A 23441-nucleotide genomic window follows, 5' to 3' on the forward strand; every position below is an offset into this window, starting at 1 on the left:
TTAGAAGGCCGAGTGTTCTCCCAGTGTTTCTTCACTTAGCACCGAAGAATTGGTTTTAGATCTGCTGAGCATCCTAAACAGGGGATGCTGTTCATTTTTTGAACAGACCTGAGGCAGTAACAAGTCTGCTAAGACATTTTTATTGAGATACCAAGTGTAAAATTGGAGCAAGGCTGGCTCTTCTAGAAGACTGATCTCCAGATGTTTGTCTTTGTAACGGTTTGATGTTCTTGACTAGAAACACGTAATTTGATTAACTGTGAGCATATTCTGAGATTCTGCTGTAATTCAATGACATTGAGAAACTTACTGTGCAGAAAGTGTGGGACTGCTGTCTTCTCTCGAGTTCAGATCACACATGCTGCTTTCAAGCAAAGAAGTTCAACTAGACTGAAAACAAAAGTTGTGAGGGAGTAGGGTGGCCTCAACCAAAGTACAGTGGATAAAATGTTTGACTTCCTTAATTATGAAAGACTGGTTAACATGCTGTGCTTCAGGAATTCTTTAAGGTCTGGAGTAAACGAGGTAGTGAAGACTGGGCACTGTCAAAAAGTTGCACAGAACTGCTTGGCTTGAGGAAGACTTAAAGATGATGATAGGAGCTGAAATTACTGTGTGTATGACTCAGTTAAGTGCAGTGTAAACTGTTAAATACACCTGTAGACACCAAATTCACTGTAGCTACGCAGAAACTTTGAAATCCTGAGTGGCCATCCTAAAAGATGTATTCTCTATCATGTTACTTCTGCATCGACCAAATTCCAAGGTTTTTGCTCTGAATATGATCTTCAGCTCCGATCCAGTACCTACTATCTGTCTCAAAACAGTATAAGGGAAAGGCAATCTGAGAGAGCGAATGAGGAATTCAAACAGGTCTTGATTTCAGCAGTGTTGCTGTGTAAGCTGTCCCTGGTCCTGCCACTTGGACATAACTGGTCTAGGCCAGGAAATTGTTGCTGTCTAGAAATAATGCAAGCAAAACCGATTTTTTTTTTCAGTCTTCTGTGTGCACCTGTACAGTTGTTTGTATTGCCAGTGAAAAGGGAAGAGTGTGAATAGAAATGCCTGATGTCAAGCAACCTTTCTTCTGTCCTATGTTGCTGCAAGAAGGAAAAAGAAATGCTCAGTGTAACCCCAGTTCTAGTTGGACACAAAATACCCTAAAAAACCTGGGTGCTTCTCCTGTGAAGCACATCTGCAGGCATAGCTTATGGAATTGATGATGTGTATCTAAAGCAAAAAGGTTAGTAAGATTCAAAGAATTGCTACGTGAAATGACGGCAAACATTACATGACATCACAAGTGAGAGAGAGGTTTATCAGTCACTTGCTCTTCAGGAAAATTTCCACTAAACCCCAAAGGTCAGGCTGTCTTATAGCTGTTTACTGCAAGTTTCTTGCATCTATGTGTAGTTTTTTAAAGAAGGTTCACTGTTCCTAGTCTACGCTGAGTAATGCTCCATCACATCTGGCAATTTCAGTTCCCACAACTTATTTCAGCACCGAATTGTTTTGCTGCTCTAATCTTTTGTTACAAAGTTGTCAGCAGCTGTGGTTATGCTTTTCTGTTTCCAGAGGAATATCAGGGCTTGCAGCTTCTTTAGTGCATAGGCATAACCTGAGGTGTGAATGGGGGATAGGTAAGAATATTTCTGCTAATATTTAGTTCTCTTGGCACAAGAGTGACAATAGTAAAACAGCCATATCTTCTGTGCTGTATGCAGGAGTTACCATGTGCTTACTTTATACCGTTTTGCTCTTGATACTATTGTTGTGCAAACGACTATAAAGCTGGAGGGGGCTATTACGCTTAGCGGTGCTCCCTTTGCACCTTGTGTTGTAGACTCACAAATGCCTCACTTGAGGTATACTTGCAAATGTGACTTCAGTGATGACAATTAGTCACTATAATCTGCTCTGTAGCTAGTATGAATTCTATGCTCGTCTCTTTCAGCGTTAAGATACTTCTCTCTGTGTGCTGATCTTTGTTTTGGGAGTTTTTGTTTAAGGTGGATAACTTTTGCCCCCTGCCCTGCTTTCAGTTACCCTTTCACTTTTGTGTAGCTGCCTGTATCACCCACTGGTTTCACCTAGGTCATCCTTTCTGTTGAGACAGAGCTGAACAGTCCATCTTGAAAAGGCTAAGGATACTTCTCCAGAGTTTCTGGGAAGCCTTCTGAAGACATCAGGTGTGCTTCATATTCACTGTAGCCATAATTCAGCTTTCTTTCCATGATCTAGATTCTTCTTTTCTTCTGTTAGCTTCTTGATCAGAATTTAGATATACTCACTGGTGTTTTAGTGAAATAATCACTTGACTTAATAAAGTGGTGTGTCTTTTCATATCATAATGATGCTGTTAGCTAGCTGGAGTCAGAAGGCATACTCTTCATTGGGGCAATTATGTAATGGCTTATGATGGAGGTTTATTTAACATCAGACAGACTTTTACAATCACAAATAACAGAGTAAAAAGGCTCTTGGCGGTTCTTACCTTACAGGTAAGCTCAGTATATTCACCTTTCAACTAAGAAACGTTCAATAAATTTTCACAGGTCTATGCTATTTGTTGAAGATCATCAGATTTTCAATGATGGGTGATATAACTATATTTAGTTTCCTAAATAGAATCATATTTTCATTCCCCTTTGCAGACTCCTGTATAGATTTGAAAATCTCTGTAGACATGGCGAAAGGGGTATTTATAACTTGAGATCCAAAAAGAAGAGAATAATGTGTTAATTCAGTAATGACTGATGGTATAACTGACCTCCTGTGATAAAGGAGGTGAAACCGAGTCACACTCCAAGGGTTTGCTAGATCGAAGCTGTGGTTTAGTACATGCTTTTTCTGCTGGCAGTCCTTGTTTAAATGGATTCAGCAGCTTGTGCCTACCCTTTCTGGGCTGTTTTTTAGCTGAATTATTTCAGCAGGTGGCTGTGTGTTGCACACAGAGAATGATGTAGGGCAGGACTGAGTTGCTAGGGGAAGGCAACCCTCTTCAAATAGGACTGCTATGGAATATGAAATATAGCTAATATCTCAGCCAGTTTAATCCACACCTCTAACACGCTTCTGCACCATGCCAATACATACCTGTTGAGGCTGGGGTGGAAATCACTGGTATCCTGTGCTTCCACATACACAACTTTTGGGAGAGAAGGAGGGGTCCTCTGTGGTTTAAACTGACTTGGCCCTCTGTTATACCTACTTGTGGCAAGTTCTTCCTGACAGCACACCTGACTCTAGCTATCTGTGGTATGAGCATTACTATGGCCATGAAATAAAGTGGAGCAGTCAATTGACCTTGCTGGAAATCCTGTCTCTTCTGTGGGAGGCATTTTCCAGGCAGATCAATCCTGTCTACTGCAAGGCTATTCTTATGCTTGTGCTGGGGGAGCATGGGTATGGGGATAAACACGGGTAGTTAATGAATGTCATCTTAACTTTGCTTGGCAGTGAAGCATTAACAGGTTGTATCCAACAGGAAAAAAGTTTCGAGGTTTTTATTTTGCTGCAATAAATAATGCAACGCTGTTGGCTATGGAAAAAATTGCCTTGAGTTTGAGCAATGTTTGGGTCTCTGTGTAAAAACTTTTGGTCCATGATGTTTTGTGCTATTGAGCCCTCTCATTCTTGGGTTATTTGGCTCTTTTAATCTGTTCAAAACTTTCTAGGTAGTTGGTATAGTTCCTTCTTAGTGAAAGTCGTACCTGCTTGCCTGCTGGAACGAACTCCAGACCTGGAGGTTGAACAAACAAGAGCACTGTCTTTGAATTGAGATACTGAAAAACAACTCCCACTTCAATTTTTAGTGTTAAAGTTTTTTTGTTTGGGTTTTGTTGGGTTTTTTTGTTTGGTTAGTTTTTTTGTGCTGGTTTTTTGTTTGTTTGTTTTAATTTAGATCTTATTCTACTATTAAGTAAAAGCTACCTTTTTAAGTATATATAGAAAGTTGGTAGTTATTGAAACTCTTCTGCTGTCATTCTTTGCCATTTTGTGATGTCTGTGTTTTCTGGTTTATTTTCTAAAGTAATAAAATGGAAGTATTTACATGAGAAGATTCCAGTCAGGTCCTGCAGTGGTGGTGACTGGCTGTGAAGAAAACCAGATAGTCATACAATAAACCTCCTGATCTTCAGTTAAAATGTAAAACATAAGCCCACAACCCCTGACTTGAACAACTAGCCAGATTAGCGATGCAGTGTCTACAAATCAGAGGATCTTCCCACCCCTGCAAATCCACATGAAGATTATGGCTCAACCTGCCAGAGCAGTTGCTGTATCTTGAGGTGATGTTGAGACAGCCATTGCAGAGAGTCCTTGGCTTTTCTTGAATTCTGCTGCTGAGGCTTTTGATTAGAGATAAGAAGGTTGCATGTCTTCGTGTAATTCTCTTCTTGACATCAGATCACACACAAAAATACTCCTCGTGGGAGGGGGGCAGGAGATGGTCCATATTATGCTTTTTGCGTTGCTATACTCTGTACTCCGGCAACAAACTTTATAACTTTTGGGTTTTTTGGGGTGATTTTTCAGTTGTAATCAGTGAGATAATCTGCCAGTTAGAGTGCTAACATAGGATGGGGAGACCTGTTTCCCTTTCTCGCATTACAAAATAGCCTGATAACTTGCTTTCTTTGCCTCTCCGTTCTCCCCTGTAAAAGGGAGAGATCTACCCTCCTTTAGGGGATTTGGCAGAGCTCTTTTCTGTTGTGAAGGCAAGTGCATTGCAGCGCTGTAGTTCAGATATGTAGCTGGTTTTCTGTTATACTTAGCTCATTGACTTTGAAATGCCTTGCTGTGAGTTTGATATTCCATCAGAGAAAATGTGCTTAGACTTGATTTTCGGAGGAAAAGGAATCGCTTGGTTGAGAGGGATGCTTGGAGAGAAGAGTGAGGGTGGCCTGCTGCAGCTTCGTCATCTTTATTAAAATTACAGACCAGTAGTGGAATTCTAATGAAGTCTTGCAGGATGGATGGTCAGAAGCACTTCTATCAACAGTACTTGTCTGCTGACGTAGTAGGGTTTTTTTGTCCGTTTTTTGATTTCTCAGCTTATTGCTGTGGTAAGTTACTGTAACAGTGAAATGGCTGTTTGCAAAACATGTACCTTGTTGGCTTCTTGATCACTTCAAATGAAACTTCTCTACTGGAGATGCTGTTCAACAGTGAATAAAGCAGTAGTCTAAGGCCAAAGGATTCTTTTTCTCTTGAGCTCCAAGGGCCTGTTTAGGGACCTCAGCAAGTGATACCATGTATTTTGTCTTGGGAATGCAAGGTGTTCTAGTGAAAAAAGCTACGGAAGAGCTACGTATTGCTATATCGGACTTGGTTATACCTGTTCCTCTTTTAAACAGTACCTATCCTAACATCCTTAGTTCTTTTCTCCTGTATGCATGTGCCTGTATTGCTCTTACAGAACCAGGTTATTGATATTTAAGGCCCTGGAAAGTCCTTGGATTTACTAAAGCATCTGTTGTCTCTGGAGCAGGGATGTCTGCAGTAAGTCCCTGAGCTGTGCAGCTTCATTAACAAAAATGTAGAAGCATGAACTTTGAAAAATTACTGAAGATGCATGGCTTTTTCTTTCTTTGTTCCCCAGGAAGCTGAGACAAAGTTGTTTTCACTTGTAGTTGGAGTACTTACTTGGGCTCCATTCAGATAAGGAGATCTCTCATCATAGGTGGATGGGAGGTTCTTTTATTTTGTCGCATGAACAGAAGAATATTCACAACTTATAATTATATGCATGTCCTGAGACTTAGTGTATATTAATAACTGTCCTGTGACTTTTTTCCCCCTCCCTTGTTGCTTCATCTTGCTTTTCTATTAAGATGCCTGTGACTGAAACATTCAAGTTTAATAGATTTTTGTCCTGAAAGAGACAGAATTCCCGTGTTACACATAGACTGTAGGATTTTTCTGAATTAATTCCTGCTTCAAATCCCATAGCTGTGGATAAATATATCCAATCTTGACCAGAAAATCTAGGCATGAGAAATCCAATAAAAACCCGATGTGATGGTGGTGGCTCTTGCTTCCTACTAGTTAATGAGACTCCTAACATGATGAATGTAAGTGCTGGGGGAGAGTACAAGGGGAATAGATCTTAGTGGCCAGCCCACGCTTCCCTAAATAACACCTCCAGAATCCTAGGCTAGGGAAAGCGTCAGTCTGGTCCTGGAGTGCATGTCTTGTGTTTTCTATTGGACCCAAGTAAAATTAAGAGTGTATTATGTCTGGCTGAGTTTCATCAGCTTCCAATTTCAGCTGCTGGATCTGGGTATGTCTTTGAGAAGCTGTTTTTCCTGTTCCTAGATGCGTGTTTTGTGGCTTTCTCCATTCCCCTCCGCCCCCCTTTCGAAGTAGTGTTTAATTGCATTTGCTTTGGTAAGCAGCCTCTGTGACCTGGGCCTTTTGTTATTTACTGTTCTTCCTGTCTTTGTATCTCCTGCAAATTTAGTGACTGCTTTCTGCCAAGTCACCGACTAAAATGTTAAATGGCATAGGGCCAAGAACCAATACCTGATGGACCTCACTAGCAGTGGTTTCCCATTGACACCAACATTTCAAGAGCTGTCACTTAATCGATTTTTTATCTGTTTTGTATGTATTTGGCTAATTTTTGTTTGTTTGTCTGTTTTGGGGTTGTTTGTTTTTTTACCCCAGTACTTAACCATTTAATGTTTTGACATTTCAAAGGGATGATTTTTTTTTTCCCCCCCAATTGGAACGTTCCCAATATTCCAAGACTTTCTGGAATTAAACAGTGCTGCAATCACCTCCATAGCATTTTAAGACTGTTAACTTACAAATGTTAAATAACATCACCTTGATAGATTTTGTGGAATGGTCATATGCCATTCTATTGAATGTTTGTTAATACACTACCATATTCTTACAGAATTTTTTTTTTGGTAATATGCATATGTGCTGCCTTTTTGGTTTCATCTTTGCTTACTTTAAAGCTGTGTGTGTCTCTTTGCTCTGACCTTTGTAACATTTCTGAATTTTGATTTATGTTCTCTGCTCTGAATTCCCCTGTCCCTCTTCTAACCTCTTGTCTCCTCTTTGTGCTTTCACTCTGAGTTGCATTGTAGTTTTGGGGTTTTTTGGGTTTTGTTGGGTTTTTGATTTTTTTTTTTTTTTAATTAAGAGGTCAGATTTTCTTTTCCCCATGATATTGTTTTGAGGGTTTCTAGTAAAAAGTTCTTAAATAGTTAAGAAATTTAAACAAAAGATGTAGACAACTATTGTCTTAATTGATTTGACTCAATATCCAGCTTTTTGAAGTTGTCCTTTTAAAGTGCAAATTGCTATGTATTAGGCTGATTGTTTATTATAAATAAATGCTGTTGAATCAGGTGTCTTCTTTTCTATTGCAGTTGGTCTACTATATCTACTATACTTAACTACTGCGCTGGCTAGTACTTATTTAGTCTATTGAGATCTAGCTTACAAATTGATATTCACAGATTAAATTGATATTCACAGGTTAGGTCTGAAGAGTTGGTAACTATGTATGTTGTTTTTATTTTCCCCCTTCAGGGCCCTTGCTATGTTGATTTTTTTGGCATTGTTTAACAATTTATGTAATAGTAAAGACGGATTGTAGCCTTTCCTTTCTTTACCACCCTCAAAATTATTTGACTTCTAGTTAGTGGTACAAGCTTTACTGCTTTGACTAGATATGTGTGTAGGGCTGAATTATGTAGTGAGTATTACAGGGTATGTTTGAGCTGTGCTCACAGGGGAAAAAGGCATTGTTTGAAACGCTAGGCTCTAAGTCAATGGCAGTCCAGAAAAGCATCCATGTCTCCTTCTGAAGATTTTGCATTCCTGTTTTTTAAAGGGGAGAATGTGTCTTTGGCTAATCCACATTGCTAGAGATCAGCAAAGTCCTCTCTTGGACTATCAGCTTGTCTAATAGTGTTATCTCAAGGAGCCTGGTAGCTACTTAATCATTCCAAGTGCTCCCAGTTTTAAGGCAAAAGATGATATGAGGATCTAACTGGAGATATTTTTTTTTTTTTTTGCAAAGCTTGAAATTAAACTGTTGTCCTAAACTGTTAACCAGCAAACTATAATTACAGTTTAAATTAATGACTTAAAATATTTGGTTACAAAAGAGAGGATGAAAATGCCAGAAAATATAAAAATAAAACTGTTTAGGTGCAGAGACAAAATTAGTGAAATTTTACCATGCTGAAAACTGCATAGTCAACTCTCTAGTTTTAATTTCTGTGCTTGTTACTCTTAGCACAAGAATGGCACATCCATATTCTGATTTTTGTCAGAGGACATTTTAGAGAATAATGTTTCTTAAATATTGCTCTACTTTTAGAGCTAGCAATTGTGAAATAGTAGTAAGTGTGTAACAACCTCTGCATTTAAAAAGTTATTCCACCCTTGCTTCAGTACTAAGGGTTTTCTTTACTTTTTCTAGGATTGTTGGTTTTTTTATTTTTTTGCTAATTCTTCACTTGCTGGAGAGCCTTCTGAGATAGAGAAGATGTTTTACATTTTGTAAATATTGTATTTTTTTAAAAATTTGAAACTTTTTTCCTAAATTCTTACACCCAAAAGATGTTTTTCCTTGTATAGATCACCAGTAACATTATATGGGTTAAATGTATGGCTGCTTTAATTGTGAGGAACGTATCTAAGAGAAAGCTCTAAAATATTGGGATCTTCATCCCTTTTTCTCTCTTCTAATTCTGTTATTCCTGCAACTTTTCCACTGACTCTGCTCTTCCGCTGCTGTGAACTGTCAGACACTGAAATATAGATGATGAAAATATAGAAACCAGAATTTAGCAGAGGCAGCCATGTTAATTTCTGTTCCATTTGAAATGCAGGAAAATATCATCTGCCAAATGGAAAAGGACAATCGGTGGGAAAAGAAATGTTCTTTTCAAGCTTCTAAGAGCAGTGACAATGGAGAGAAAAAATACTATAAAAAGTAGGCAGCTCCTTTTTCAAGATTTTGTTTTCAATGTATTATGCATGATTAACTGTACACACTTGCTCTTTCGGAGTCCTGAATGACTGAATACTACATCGCAGGGCTTATACTGTCTGTACTGCATTGCACTTTGCATTTGGGGGGGAATAGGGCTCACCTTCATGGCAGTTTTGCCAGTCTTTAGTATAGTTTTTTAATACATTCATACTTCCCTTATTTGCCTTTTTTAATGTCAAGCGTTGCACATAAGATGTTCTGCTGTTGCTATGCAACTGCTAAATCCAATATTTAATATTAATAAAAACCAAGTGGCATTAGCATCACTGAGAACAGTGGGCTAGCAAACTATGATTGTACAATATCCAAGCTGTAAAACTTGGCAGGGACTTCAGTGTGCAATTGCATGCATAGCAAACTGGGGGGCATGAGTCACTGGCAGTTACTATTTTAAGAGTGGTGAGTTTGAGTAAAATTTCTGAGCTCTTTTGATTTTTATTGATATGTATATAAAATACAATTTTTTAAACAAAAAGATAAAGAATGAGGTTGGTTAGCTGTTTTCCTTAAGGTTTCATTTCAGATACAAATTCTGAGGGGTCACTACCCATAAAAGAATCAACGTTACAAACCTATGGGTCAATACCCTGATTCTCCTATTTTTCTTCTAGGTCAGGTTGGTCGGCCCTTTCCCACTGTTCCTGCCACTTCCTGAAGCCTGAATTGGCTTTTTTTGGAGGCAGTGCTACTTCTCTGCCTGACAAGGTGCTGTTCAATGGGGTGTTTTTCCAGTTTTTCCTCTACCACCTTGTTTTCTGATCTCTCCCCTATTTCTCTTTACTCTTGACTGTTATTTCACCGTCACTCTTTCACTTTTTCTTTCTTTTTTTAGTTGTTCCTCACTCGGTCCTTTCTGAGATTAGACTTTTAGTGTCAGCCTCTGATAGGCTTTAGGTCAAGGATGGTGGCGTACCCCAGCAATGCTTTGGCCATCTTAAGTCATGTTGCAGGCTGCAAATTCCGCAGGATCCTGCATCTGTTATCTGAAGATGTTAGTGCACTGGCACTCTTGCTGACACCCAGAGGGGTGTAACGCTACTTGTCTCCTTTCCTTTTTGAAGACGGCTGTCCAAAAGATAACTTTGATATTAGATCTGTATAAAGTCAGAGTTATTTTAGAGTTATTGCTCTTTTGCAATGTAATAGGTGATTTCCATCATAGCATGTGATCATTTAGATTTCGACTGGCTTCTTAAAATGCCTGTTTCAGGTAGTTTATCTGTCCCCAATTCACCCATGCAAGTTTCTCTAAATTTAAAACCGTATTTTTGCGTCTTAATTTTTTTTTTCATTTCTTCTTCTGCCTCTCAGAGATTCAGGCAAGTAGGAGAAGCTGCCCCTAGCTATATGCAAACTGTTGTTAAATCTACAAAGCAAAAGTATTAATGGGGGAAAAAAATACAGTAAGTTGTAGTCTTGAGTTTTATGGTCATATTGGGAATACATTTTTATAAGCAGGTGGAATTTGTCTGTCCCCCTTAAAGTAGTCTTTGTACTTTTCATATTCACTCTGCTAACCTGTCTTCTCACAGTATTGGGTAGTTAACAGCTCTGTAGGTTTTACTGCCAGCAGGGGTTTAGCGTAATATTGATTTAACATTTCCAAATAATGGCAGTAATTTCACTAAAGGTTTTTCCTCTTTTGGAATAAACTAAAAGTGGTTAGATTTATTTTAAGTGAGGCATAAATCATGGCATTGAAGTAAATGTGTATCTTAGATGTGTATCTGCGATTCGAATTTGGTTCCTTAGTGGCATGGCACTGCTGAATCCCTTTCCTTTGAACTTACTTTCTTCAAACCTGTAACTCTTCAGGAAACACTGATTCTAACGTTTGCTGAAATTCAGAAAAGTAACTGAATGCCAGATGGAAGAATGTTTTTTTTTTTAATTGGGAAAACGTCCCTTATTTCAGTTTGGAGGCTTAAGCAAGAGATTTTTTTTGTACAGAAATTATCTGGTAACGTTGTAGAACCTACAATTTCCTATTTTCTTTTTGAAATGGTTTATTTCAATGTTGTAATGTTCTTTGGTTTTAACCTACCTATTTACAAAAGTACAGGAGTCGGTGGACTCTAGATTGTGCTATGATTTGTCAGTAGTTCAGTCATCACAATTGACCCATGCATCTTGTAATACTTAGAGAAAACACGTTGAGCTCTGTTCTTGGAACAGATAAATATAGAACTGCTATTGTGAATATTCTTGTAGTGACGTACTTAATCTAGAAAGCTAACAATTCTTTTATTTGCTTTTAGGGTTTGAAAGTATTCTAGAAGGCCTGTTTGGACCTGGATTATTAAAAGATCTCAGTTTGTTTAAAGGTATTCAATCTCTATTTTTGTATCTTGTTCTGCATTTCTAATGACAGAAGCAGCCCCAGCTCTGCCTCTAGAAAATGTGTGTTACCGTGGTGATTTGTGCTTTTTTTCCCCCTCCCCCAGGCAGTGCTCACAGTTAGTTTCATATTGGCTAAAATTACTAATGAGTGTGCGTTCATCTTTATGTAGCTGGGAGTGTATTTGGCAGTGCTCGGAAAAACAGATTTGTTGTGCATAGATAAAATGTATACAGTTTGGTAATCTGGGGATTTAGAAAAATGGCTGAAATGAAGCCTGCATCCTCAGAATGCAGGCAAGAATGTTGTGAAACAGGTATTTAATTCGGCATTTCTCTTTTGGCTCCAGTTGTGTCGCGGTTTATGAATATGAAGTAATTTGCTATTCCTCTGATTTACAGACTGTGAGCCTGAAGGTGTTTCTGATTGGTCTTTTGATGAAAATTGTCTTTTCTGCTGCCTGAGAAGAGAAAAAGTGAAGGTAACAATGCAGATGTGTGAAGCTAGTAGTTGTAGGGGAGGGACAAAGGGAGGGAGTTTGCTGCTCCCAGTTAACTGAACGTAGAAAATCTGCAACCTCCTACCCCTTTCCGCTCCTTCGGAAGGCTTTCTGAATTAAAATAATACAAGTTAATGAAGAGACTTGCTTCTTCTCTGCAACTTTTTCTTTGTAGTATGTGATGCAGATTTTTTTTCCTGCATAGCGGCTCTTTCTGTTTGGTGTTTTTTGTTTGGTTTGGGTTTTTTTGAGTTCTTTGTAAGAGATCTTGTTGGGATCATGTAACCCTTCCCAAGGGAGCCAGACTTTGGCTTGCGCATGTTTACTACAGTCAGAGGCTGGGCTTATCTTCAGCATGGAAATGTGGTCCATTTTAACAACCTTGAGTCTTGTTCGGTATCTTGGAAGGGCCATATCCTTTTATTAAAGGGCTCATATGTATGGTAGATTTTGTACTGTGCTTGTTTAACCAAGTCAGAGCCTAAAAGTGGACAAGTCAGCTTTGCCAACATAATAAACTTTCAGTTTGTTTTCTTAACGAGATTGTAGCTATATGTGAAACAAAGGCTACTGTGCTATATGTGATTGTTGCTCAGCCCATGCGTTGAAATAATGATTGTTCTATAGCGTAGGAAGGAAGGCTCATCTGTCTTGGCAAAACTTCATTTGCTGGAACTCTTAATTACTACTACTACTTCTTGCACAATGCAAAATAACATGCAGAGTGGATCTCTATCAACTTAGAAATGAAACAAAAGCACCCTTCCCTCTGCAGCAGCTAACATGTACGGGTGCACGGCTTGTTCATAAAGGAAGTACCTTGTTTACACTGATACTTGCCATGTTGCCAGTTTATGCTTGGTTTTGTATTACAGTTTTTGTTAAGGCATGGGGAGGAGGGTTAGGAACGCTTGCATTTAGAACAGATGTAAGGCATAATACTTTCTTTCATTGAGACTGACAGCAGGTAAGCTGTATGTACGCTTGTGCTGTAAGGAGTTCTGTCTTGTTTGACTTATGTCATCTCATAAAAAGACAAAATGCAGTGTTTAGCACAGTTCTAGTTAAGGCATTGAATTGCTTCAGAAATTATTTTTGTGGTGCGGTCAGAGACTGGTCATAGTCTGGGAGAATCTAACAGTGTATGGGAAGATCTTCAAAAAGACTGTTTACATCTCAATTGTCCTCATAGGTCCACAGTAACTAAAATACAGCTCCTGAAAATCGGTGATTGTTAGGTGAAGATTAAAACTAAGAACACGGATGTCCACCATATAGTGTGCTGATTAGGCATGGTCATCTTGTCCTTTTCAAGCTTCTGCACAACCTTTAGTCAGAAGCTGAGATATCACTATTTATATTTTCATATACTTTTCTAGGCTTTTCTTGTAGTTTCACATAGCCCATGATTGTGAGTATCACTGAAAAACTGGCGATGTATTCCTTATGCTAGTGGTGGTTATCATTTACATTACGGTTCCTCACATGGTTTCCTATTGTATTGTGTGGTGGCTTTTAAGTGGGCAAAAGAAAAGATGCGGATGCACACATCTGGTGTGCTTTGTGATGTTTTGGCATCAGGGGCCTAAGGAGATTTTAGGATTGTGTACAGATTGACACAGAACGGAGCAGGGACATGCAGCATCACTAGGCAAAGGCACTAAGTGAAGGGGAAGGAGGCTGTAAGTTCTCAGCAGGCTGAAGAGAAATGTGAGTTAAGAAAGGCTGTAGTAGTGTCAGTCAGCCACTATGGGCTTGGGAAGAATAATTTTTATAAATAAAACCCAAGCAATTTCTGTCACTTTACATTTCAGTAGCCAAAAATACCTGTTTAAACCATTTTTCCTAGCTGATTGATAAACAGGGACAGCAGAGACACCTTTGTACGCATGCTTGTTTGCTGCACGGCCAGGGATCACTTAGTCCATTCAAATCAGACTTGTGACTTCTCTGTTGATCCTGGTGATTCTCCTCATGCTTGGCTTGGGGCTTCTTTGGAGTATGTAGTATGTTTTTAGGGTTTGGGATGTTTGATGTTTTGTTTTGTTTTTTTTTTCTTCCTGCCCCCCAGCCTCTTTATCAGTTCTGTTGGGTTTGGGTTTTTTGTTTTTTTTGTTTGGTGTTTGTTTTGTTTTGTTTTTGAGGGAAGAATATGGCTCCTTTTAGACCTAGTGAGTTCTTGTATGTCAGCTGAGAGAGATGGCAGGGTGGGAGTCCTTCCTTTCCTCTGTGGGTATGCCAAATTGCTGCACTGCTGGCCATTGCTGATGTCATTACCTTGCAATACAGAGTTACATGTGAGTCTCTTGTGGGAGCCTTCAAATAGTATGAATTTAACAACATCATAATTTGAATTAAAATATCAGAGACTTTAATTGTTACAAAAAAGTTTGTAACTTCATTTGGTATTTAGCCAAATGATGGACAGTCTTCAGCTGATGGACTGAACTAAATCAGAAACTAGTTTATTTGAAATATCTTCCATTCAACATCTCTAATGATATCTTTAACTCCCCTTCTTTTTAGGGAGTTGCAGGTTCAGTCTTCTGTAACTACTAAAACTTGTCTATTCCTATATGTAAAGTGGTAGCAGTTGTGCCTTCTGTGCCACATCCTCTATTCTGCTTTTTTTTATTGTTGATGTGCATCCGCTTACATTTTTAGGAAAAGAACTGGGCAGGATGAGATGATTTGGGTTTGTGCTTGTATACTGGTGAGTTACAGAATTAAAAGGTGTGTAATTGATGTTGTAGCTGGGAGCAAGATAGCCACAAACCACATATTACAACAGTGTGTGGCTGTGGCTGGCCTTCTTTCCCAATAAGTACATCTCTATCAATACCTCCTTTTGGATTAGTGGAATAATTAATCAGTGTACTTGATTTTCGCCTTTGAGTGACATGTAGATACCTTGTCTGACAAGTTCAAAACCAGTAAAAATCTTCAGTGTTTTTTTCTGGATTTCATTTGCCCTTAAGAATTACCTGTAACTTAGGAGACCAGTAGTTGTGCTTCAGGAGAATTGAGTTCTGGACTGCAGCATGAGAATTGGAGGCCAAGATTAGTTTATTGGCAGAGCTGTTTAAGGGAAAAAAAGCTACGCTTGCTCTCCCACCCATTTCAGTGATGTTGGTTCTTGCTTTTACAAGCAATCAGATTCAATTACATGCATTCTTTAAAGGATGGAGAACCATCTGCCGAAGTATTCTGAAAAGATTAATTTATTTGTAGCAGTAGTTCTACTTGCAAATACTGAGCAAATGCATGGATTTTTTGGCAGTCAAAATACAAGGCAGTTTTTGATAGAGAAATGGTCTTAAGTGTCTTCATTTGAAAGGAATCATAAAATACAGACAAAGTAGGGAGCTAAAATCTTCCCAGACATTTTTGCCCAAATCCAAAGAGTTATGTGCAATAATGTAAAGCTTTTAGAAATTGGATTTTTTTCCTTCCATCATATAATGCAGAATACACAATTGTTTCAGTGTGGTATAATCAGAGAGAATAACTAGTTACCTAAGGAGCTGCTACCAGGTTATTGACATAGGTGCCTGTGTGCAAAAATGTATGAGTACATTGATGGGCGTGAAAGACAAAAAAGACAAAGTTAGCAGCTCTAGCTGCCCGCTCATAGCGAGAGGAAGTAGATCGGATTGTATGGGACCAAACCCAGTGAATTCTCATTTGGACAATCTGCAAATGCGGTAATTCTCAATTCCTTGTGGGCTTTATCCTTCACAGGGAAGATTTTAGATAGTATAGTTTGCAAGATGGTTGGGGGTTTTTTTGTGGTGGTGTTTTTGGTTTTGTTTTTTTTTTTTTTATGAAGCTTTTCTTTCTAAAAGGTTGTGGTACAGAGAAGACCCATCAATTCAGACAAATTGAACTCAAGGTGTACTTGACTTATCTCTTTTTAATTATGGATCTTAATTTTTCAGTGTGACTTGTTAAATAAACTGACAGAGCTATCATTACAGAAGAAATCTGTGGCTCTGTGTAGAATGTTTGTATCAAATGAGGTAGACTGTACTGTCATTTGCTCATAGTTGGAGCTCAAGCCTAGTTTAAGATTCATTTTTTAAAAAAAGATGCAGATAGATAAGGTCAGAAGAAAGCACCAGTAATAAGAGGGGAAATTGGAGAAAGAATCCTTAAAGAGGATTCAGCTGAGTATATTCATTTGGAAAAGAAAACACTATTGTCTAAAGCTACATAAAGCAATTCATATATATTTAAAAAAAAAAGGGGGGGGGGGGGTGACTAATCTCATTAGTTGTTGAGAGCAGAACAAGAAGGATAATACTCCTAAGCACATTAACTATTTTGTAGATATATTTAAGCTACAAACATAGCAAGAGAGAAAATGACATCTAGGAGCATATTCTGGAGTTTCATGCTGTTGACGGCGGAAGGTTGAGTCTGGTCTTCGAAGTACCATAAAATACCTTGGCTTCAGTATAAGGACCTCTAACGATTCTTTCAACTGTGAAGAAGTGTGGTAGGGTACAGCATGTGAAGGAGTAATTTTAAAATTCAAAGTTGCTCTGATATGATTTGGATATTTTTAAAAGCTTGTAAGTAATTGCTTTACAAAAACATCTAAAGGGTAGTATCATGCCATTACTTGATTATGATTAGTCATAATAACAGCCTCTGAATGTGGTGTCCTTTCGCTATGGAGGATCATGAACTATAAGAAGTAAACTGTGGTAAGTGTCTGAATAATTCCGGAGAGAAGCTACCACTATCATTTAAAGCGTTAACTCGTAGAATAATTGAAGATGGCAAAGGAAATATCTGAAAATGAGTTGAAGTTGCAGAACTCTTACGATTTTTGATGGCTTTAGAATGTGTTTAAACTGTGTACAGAGATCCTAAGTGTGCTGGAAGATGCTCTAAAACATTTTTAATGGATTTCATCACTTTAAAAAAGTGATTTAGACTGTCAATTTTGTATTGGTTTTGGTTTTAAAATAATTTGATATGGAGGCTAAAACCTGAAGAAGCTGTTTGTGATAATCTCCAGCTGTGTTTAGTAGTAATGTGGGGTTACAGTTTTGCTTGTGCATAAATGTGAATGTAAGCATATTGTATTTCCACTTCCCCCCCCCAGGTAATAAATGATATTCAATAGCTATGGATCAGTCAAGTTAAATTTGTTTCAAATTTGATATATCTGACATCAGTGATCTTAATAAGGAAATAATACTGTTTCCTACTATAAAAGTATATGTATGTTCCGTAAGTGAGGGACGTCTTAAAACTAATTAAACTGAATCTGAATTTTTAGTTGATGCCAAGCTGGGAACAGTTCTAGATGCTTTAAAGGGCATACTCAGAATTGAAAATGATCTCGATAAATTTGAGAAACAGGACAGACCGACTTGTTTGGTCAAGTCACAAGTTATAGAAGTGTGAAAAGTGATAGCGTTGTAAAAGTAGTAAACTATTTTTGGGCTATATCAAAAGAGACATTTGTCTTAATACCTGGAGAGGAAATTTATTCTCTTACCTAAATGCTGGTGAAGCCTCAGCTGGGTGTAGCATTTTAAGAGGGACATAAACTGAATAGCATTGAAATGAAAGCAGCAAGAATGACTTGGTCTTGAAGGTAGAAGGAAGAGAAGGAAAGAAGACGGTTCCTGGTGTCCTTAAGGCATGTCTACAGGAAATAGTAGATGCTCCTTTGCACTGGCTAAGAGTTAAAGAGACTGTACAGTCTTAAGAAAAATGAAGTGTGGGAGAAGACAACCTAGGGTTGCTGAAACATTCCTTTCTTACTGATCCTGATCTTGTCTTGGGGTGGGAGGCTGGATTGTATCCCTGTGGATGGGATCCCTATCCCATGGGTTGGCCAGTCAGCCACGGGTGGTCTGTGGGAAGCCTCCCTCCATTTTCTCCACGAAGATGGATAGGAATTACGTCACACTATTCTAGCTTGTGGGCGCTTCCCGCTCCATCTGCGTGCGGCCTGTGGCTTAAACATGAAGCTGCTGTTGCCATCTCTATACAAAAACAGCCTGCATCATACCTTTCTCATCATGCCAGCAGTTTAGCGTTTAGAATTGCTGTATCAACACTTCCTACAAGGAGGGTCTGAATGAGGATCTAGCACTAGTGCTGACAAGGCTGGGCTGTCCAGGATTAGGTGGTCTCTCAAGGTCACGCATTGACCTTGCATTTTGAAAACCTGAGCTCTGTATTTCTAAGGCTCTTTGACTTAATTATATAGTTATGCTCTATATCTTAATGTACAAAAAGAGCTTTATTCCTTTGGGAGCATGTGCAAACCACTCCAAGTATCTTTTCCTGAAGCATTATTGTTCAATATAGTGGTACTGCATGTTCACTGATGGGATTCCAGGGATGGTCTGGGGCATGATTCCCACCTGAAGAGAAGCATGAAGAGAATAGAATGAATGCTGTGTTATAAATAATATGTAAAAGTAACTAGTTGGGTTTTTTCCAGGGTATTTGTAACCAATGACAATGCTGTCTAAATATTACAGGTTTTTCTTCTTCCTACTACCTGCATGTTGGTACTGAAAACTTTAATGTGATTCAGGACTGTAGAGTGAGAGGATAAGACTGAAGATAGTGGATCCAAATAATGGGTATTGAGAAGAAATGGTGGAAAACGTTAAAACAAAAACAACAAAAAAACTCCAAACCAACCAACCGAACGCATACCCCCCAAACAAAAAAAACCCACTTTTGGAAGTTGAGTTTGAATAGCAATCACAATCAAATATTTAGCGTGGAAATTTGAAGTTTCCTTCTAGGGGTGAACCAGCTATGAAGACTGCTGGAATAATTGTGACACAATTGATAAGCAAATAATAAAAAAATGCAGTAAACAGAAATCTCTCCAGTATATTTTGTCTCATGTAGTCTGTGCTGTACTGCAGGTGCCAGAAAATAGCTGAAGATCTTTTTCTACACACAAGGTTAAATCTGATTCTCTTATATAACTCTATTTCTTTACATTTTGATGTCTTAGCATGGACATTTGATAAAAACCATGCGTGTAAAGAGGTGCATGCTCCTTAGTTTGAGGGGTAAGAACTAAGCACTGCCATTGCCTTGCTATTTATTCCCCGCTTCTCCTGAATGCAGATCAAATGATCCTTTATTCAGCCATTGACCAGTGTAAGCCACTTACAATTTTTTTTTTCTGGCTGATCCCTTTTTCTTCATTCCTTCTCTGTGTAGAAAATGTACAGCTTTAGCCTAGGTAGGTTAAATTGTACTCTATATACATTACCTTTATGTGAGTAATGTAAAGTACACTTGTTCATGGTGAGGCATGCTGTTGCTGAACTCGGTTTCCACCGAGTTGCTAGGCTAGTACTTACTATGTATTGTCTTAGTTGCAAAAAGTACTAGGAAGATTTGAAATGCATTGTGTTGGCCAAGGGTTATTTTTATTTTAGGCTTCTTCCAGAGCTATAGTCTGTAAAAGGGCAGAGTATCAGATCAGGTTGAAGGGGTAATGTTTCCTTCAATTCTGAATTCTCTGTTTGTCCTTTGAATTAAAAGAAAGTTTTTTGCAATGGCTTGTGGGACTTTAGCTAGAGGATGCTAATTAACTCTAATGGATCTTATCTAGCCAATCTCTGTGCATCAGTTTGCAGAGATTCCTTTTAAAGTAAAACTTAAAGCAGTTTGTCTGTAAATGCTTAGATATTCCAGTGATTGTTCCAACACTTCTGTATGCCTAGATTACTTCTGTTATTAGTTAATTTGCACAAATGTCTGCTTTTTACACAAACTGATAAGTTGACTTTACAACTATCCTGATAATGCCTAAAAGATAATGGAGCTTGACTCGGAATGGCTGTCAATAACTAAGACAGATCCTGCATTAAACTTTGTCAGATGCAGAGACACAGTTTCAAAAAGAGGATGCAAATATGTTCTATGAAGTTTCACCAGAAGAGTAACTATTACAAAAATATTGGGCTTATTCTCACAAATATTTTTATTGTGAAATCCTGTACAGATACTGCATGTATTTTAAATATCAGAAAAGGACATAAATGCCTTTTGTGTGTTCATAAATGCCAGTGAACCGTGGGAGCACCACTACTGGTTGAGTACCTGGCCCAGAGGTGAACGCTTTTATTATAGTTAACCCATCAGTTCAAATTCGTATTCTTTAAGAGTATCTCAAAAGCACTAATCTTTCCTATGGGAGCCAGCAGGTTTGAGAGCAAGCCTGGAATCTCTCTGGTATGGAAAAAGTGTCAGTCACTTTGTGAGGTCTTTACTTCTACAGACTCTTAACCTTCACAGCAAATGTGTTGTTTTACTCACCCATCACCTCTGTCATTGCATGCTCCTCATCTTTTTATTTAGCATAAAATACTGCTTTGTCTCTATACCCTGTCTGAGATAGTATCTCCCTTTACTTTTGATAGAGAACTTTTGGAAGCTGTTGAATACAAATCTGAGGTGAGAGCCCTTGTTGTTTAGGCCAGAGTCCACAGCATTTCATATTATTACCCTTTGCACGTAGTTCATGTGACTGCTGTGTTTGTTAATTTACTATGGGCTGGTTATGTAACCTTGCTTCATTAAACCTCTTGAAGTTGAGATGGCACAAACTTAAGAATGACTTCTTTTCATTTATTGTGAATTATAAATGAATTGCCCGATCTTTCCTTCCCTTCTAGTCCCATGAGGATATGAACCTGAAATCAACTTGTACAGTAGAGGCCAAAAAAACAGATGTAGCCTAGATATTATGGTAACTGGTACTTAGTAAAGGTTAACAAAACAAAACACTCCCTAAACCCAAAGGGTGGTTGTGTACGCATTCCAACAGGTAACTTTAATATAGCTTAAAATGAAAGTGGAGGGAGAGGGCCAGGAAAGAGATTGTTCTCCTAGGGAGGGGCAATGCATTAAACTGAAAGAAATGAGAAGAGGGGTGTGTGTCGGGGGGGGTGGAATCCAAGCGTTTAGACTTTGTATTTTTGTAACCATTGTCTTCTAGTTTCTTGAGTTGTATTTAAAATTAGTAATTTATCCTGGCGTCTCACACAATTTAATTATCGTAGTTAAAACACTTGTTTTGAAATATTCTTGAGGTAACTCAGTTGCTTCCAGTTGTAAGAGATAGAATGAATTTTAATTCATTGCAGGTGTTGTAAGCAGCTAACTTAAGTTTATTTCACTTAAAAGTAGCTACTACTGAGCCTTTTCACAAAAGGACCTGGTTTTTGCTAATGCTTGGTCATTTATTGCTCAGTTTTTGCATGAACGCTATGTAGAGTGGGGAGAACTTTCTGTGTTTTGCCTTCAACAGTTATTTCTTGGAACTAAAAGTAATAGCCAAAGAACAAGTGCTAGATATGAGATTTGCAGCCAAATGTTATAAAATATCTAAATCTTCTTCTTTATAGTGGGCTCTTATTTCCCATAATGTTATCAAATCTTACAGGCTTCTGCTGCATTTACAACAAGAAAACAGGACAAAGTACAATGTTCTGGAGCAGTCAAAAATCAGGTTGTGATTTCAATAGATTCAACTCTGTGCTGAGTACCTAACAAAGTTTTGAATTTAGTAAAATATTTAATGCCTAAGGAACTTTATTCATTTTGGAGTCAGGAAGATCTTACAAATATTACATATCTTTGCAGGAACACTTAGTCAGTCTGGATGAGCCAGCCTCGGAAGCTGGACAAGAAGCTCTGCTTAGACAAGAGCAAGCAAAAATCATTCGTTTTGAAAGGCAAGCGGAAGAGTTCCTCAATGCAGTCTTTTACAGAAAAGGTTGGTTTTAATGGGGGGGGTAAAATGGTATCTCTCGCTGGTCTTTTTGCATGCAATACAGGTATCAAAGATCTGACGTTCAAGTTGTCATTGTATGTTCAGTATTTTTCAGGTGTTGTCGTTATACTTTATGTATATTTATCAAGAGTAAAAATTGACTCTCAAATGATGTAGCAATACAACAGTGTGGGCTTGGGACAGAGGAAGAGAGTATAACATATTTAACCCTAAAACAAGTCTCTTCATGAGAACACTGGTGTTTTGCACTTTTGGAGAAATGACTCAATGACTCAGTTCTTACCCAGCAGAACTGCTCCCCCGAAACCAATGTTTAGGTGAGTGGGCTGTTTGGAAGAAGGGGCAAGTGGTGGTGGTGGTAGTAGGTGGGGAAATTTTTTTTTTTTTTTTTTTTTTAAATTTTAGCGGGACGTGTACTAATGCAGTTTTTCTTAAAGGTCAGCAGCTTTCTCACTATGGTCTGTGGTGATTACCCACCCCCAGCAATCCACAGTATAAAATATTGTTGTAATAGTGCTAAGGGGCATATATGGAGAATTCAAAATGTGATCAGCAAGAGAATTGGAAAATCAGTACTGTAGAATATGCTGAGAACAATAACAGTAGCTCAACGCTAGAAAATCCTCTAAATCTCTTCTGGAGAGTTATGTCAGTTAAATGTGCTCTTAGGAAGGCACAAAACTAATTTCACTGTTTTCTACCAATCTGAGAAACGGGAATCCAGAGGTTGCTTCCAAATGCATCCTGAATGAAAGTACATTGTACTTATCAGTCTCATGCATGTGTGAGAAAATCTGCCAAATCAGTAATTCCAACCTGTCTGCTGGGGTACAATGTGAGGCTTCAGTTTACAAATTAGAAATTGCTGTAGCCAGTACTCAGCCCTTCCTCCCAGTGACCAAAATATTTAAAGGTGTTTTAGGTAGATAACAGTATCTTAGCCTTTATTTTATGACTCGAATAAATACAAACTATACATTATGATGTATCGCATAAAGTATAGAAGCATGTAGGATGGTAGGAAGGATAGTTATTGCATTACTACTGATAGTTCAGATAATGCTTTTATTCCAAGTCTTCTTTTTCAGTGCTTTTTTTTTTTTTTTTTTTCTTTTAAGGTTATTGTTTCCTTTTGCTTTGAAATTTATCCCATCTCTCTTTAAATCCAGAAGGGATTTAAGAAAACAAAAATCTAGAGAAAATACACTTTTTCCCATATTACTTTTCCGGTGAAAGAAAAAAATGCACTTCCATCACTTCTAAATCGTTTATTAAAGACTTCGTCCCATTAACATTGAGCTTAAAGTTTTATGTAAGACCAGTGTGTGTGTCTTATTAGAGATGCATATTTTCCTAATTGTTGAAAAACTATTGGCAGATATTGCAGTGTGCTAATGAGGGGTTTAACACGCTGTCCATGGTCAGATACACAGAATGAAGATAATGAAATCACTTCAGATGTCTAAGAATCTTTGAGAATTTTTTTTAATATACTCTTGCTTTCCTTCCTCTGACAAAGCTGTGCTTGGTGCAAGAGTAATAAGGGAAGGGAAGAAGCCTGGCAGGAAGTCGGTTCTGAGTCCTTAATGCATCGTTGTCAAGCTTGGCTGTATTTAGATTGCTTGAAAGGTTATTCTAACTCATGCCACTGCCATAAGGTCCCCAGGCACTGTCATACCAAAGAGGACACAAAGAATGGCAGAACTGTGACACTCCTACGTTGCTCAGAGATGCTGGGCTCTCCTGGCTTCATGCCAGCTATTAGTTCTTCCCCCTCCCCCCC

At 38.3% G+C, this 23441-nt stretch overlaps 1 protein-coding gene across 1 annotated transcript in view; it reads left to right on the forward strand.

Moving 5' to 3' along the window:
* Positions 1–11815: 11815 nt before the first annotated feature.
* The window catches only part of LCOR (ligand dependent nuclear receptor corepressor), a 22178-nt gene continuing 10552 nt past the window's right edge, over positions 11816–23441 (forward strand). The window contains exons 1-2 of the mRNA XM_009582312.1: positions 11816–11844; positions 21508–21640. The gene's annotated coding sequence lies outside the window, so the exon portion shown is untranslated. The remainder of the gene's footprint in view (positions 11845–21507; positions 21641–23441) is intronic.

The sequence above is a fragment of the Fulmarus glacialis genome, unplaced genomic scaffold (genome assembly GCF_000690835.1).
Source record: "Fulmarus glacialis isolate BGI_N327 unplaced genomic scaffold, ASM69083v1 scaffold5467, whole genome shotgun sequence".
NCBI classification, from domain to species: Eukaryota; Metazoa; Chordata; class Aves; order Procellariiformes; family Procellariidae; genus Fulmarus; species Fulmarus glacialis.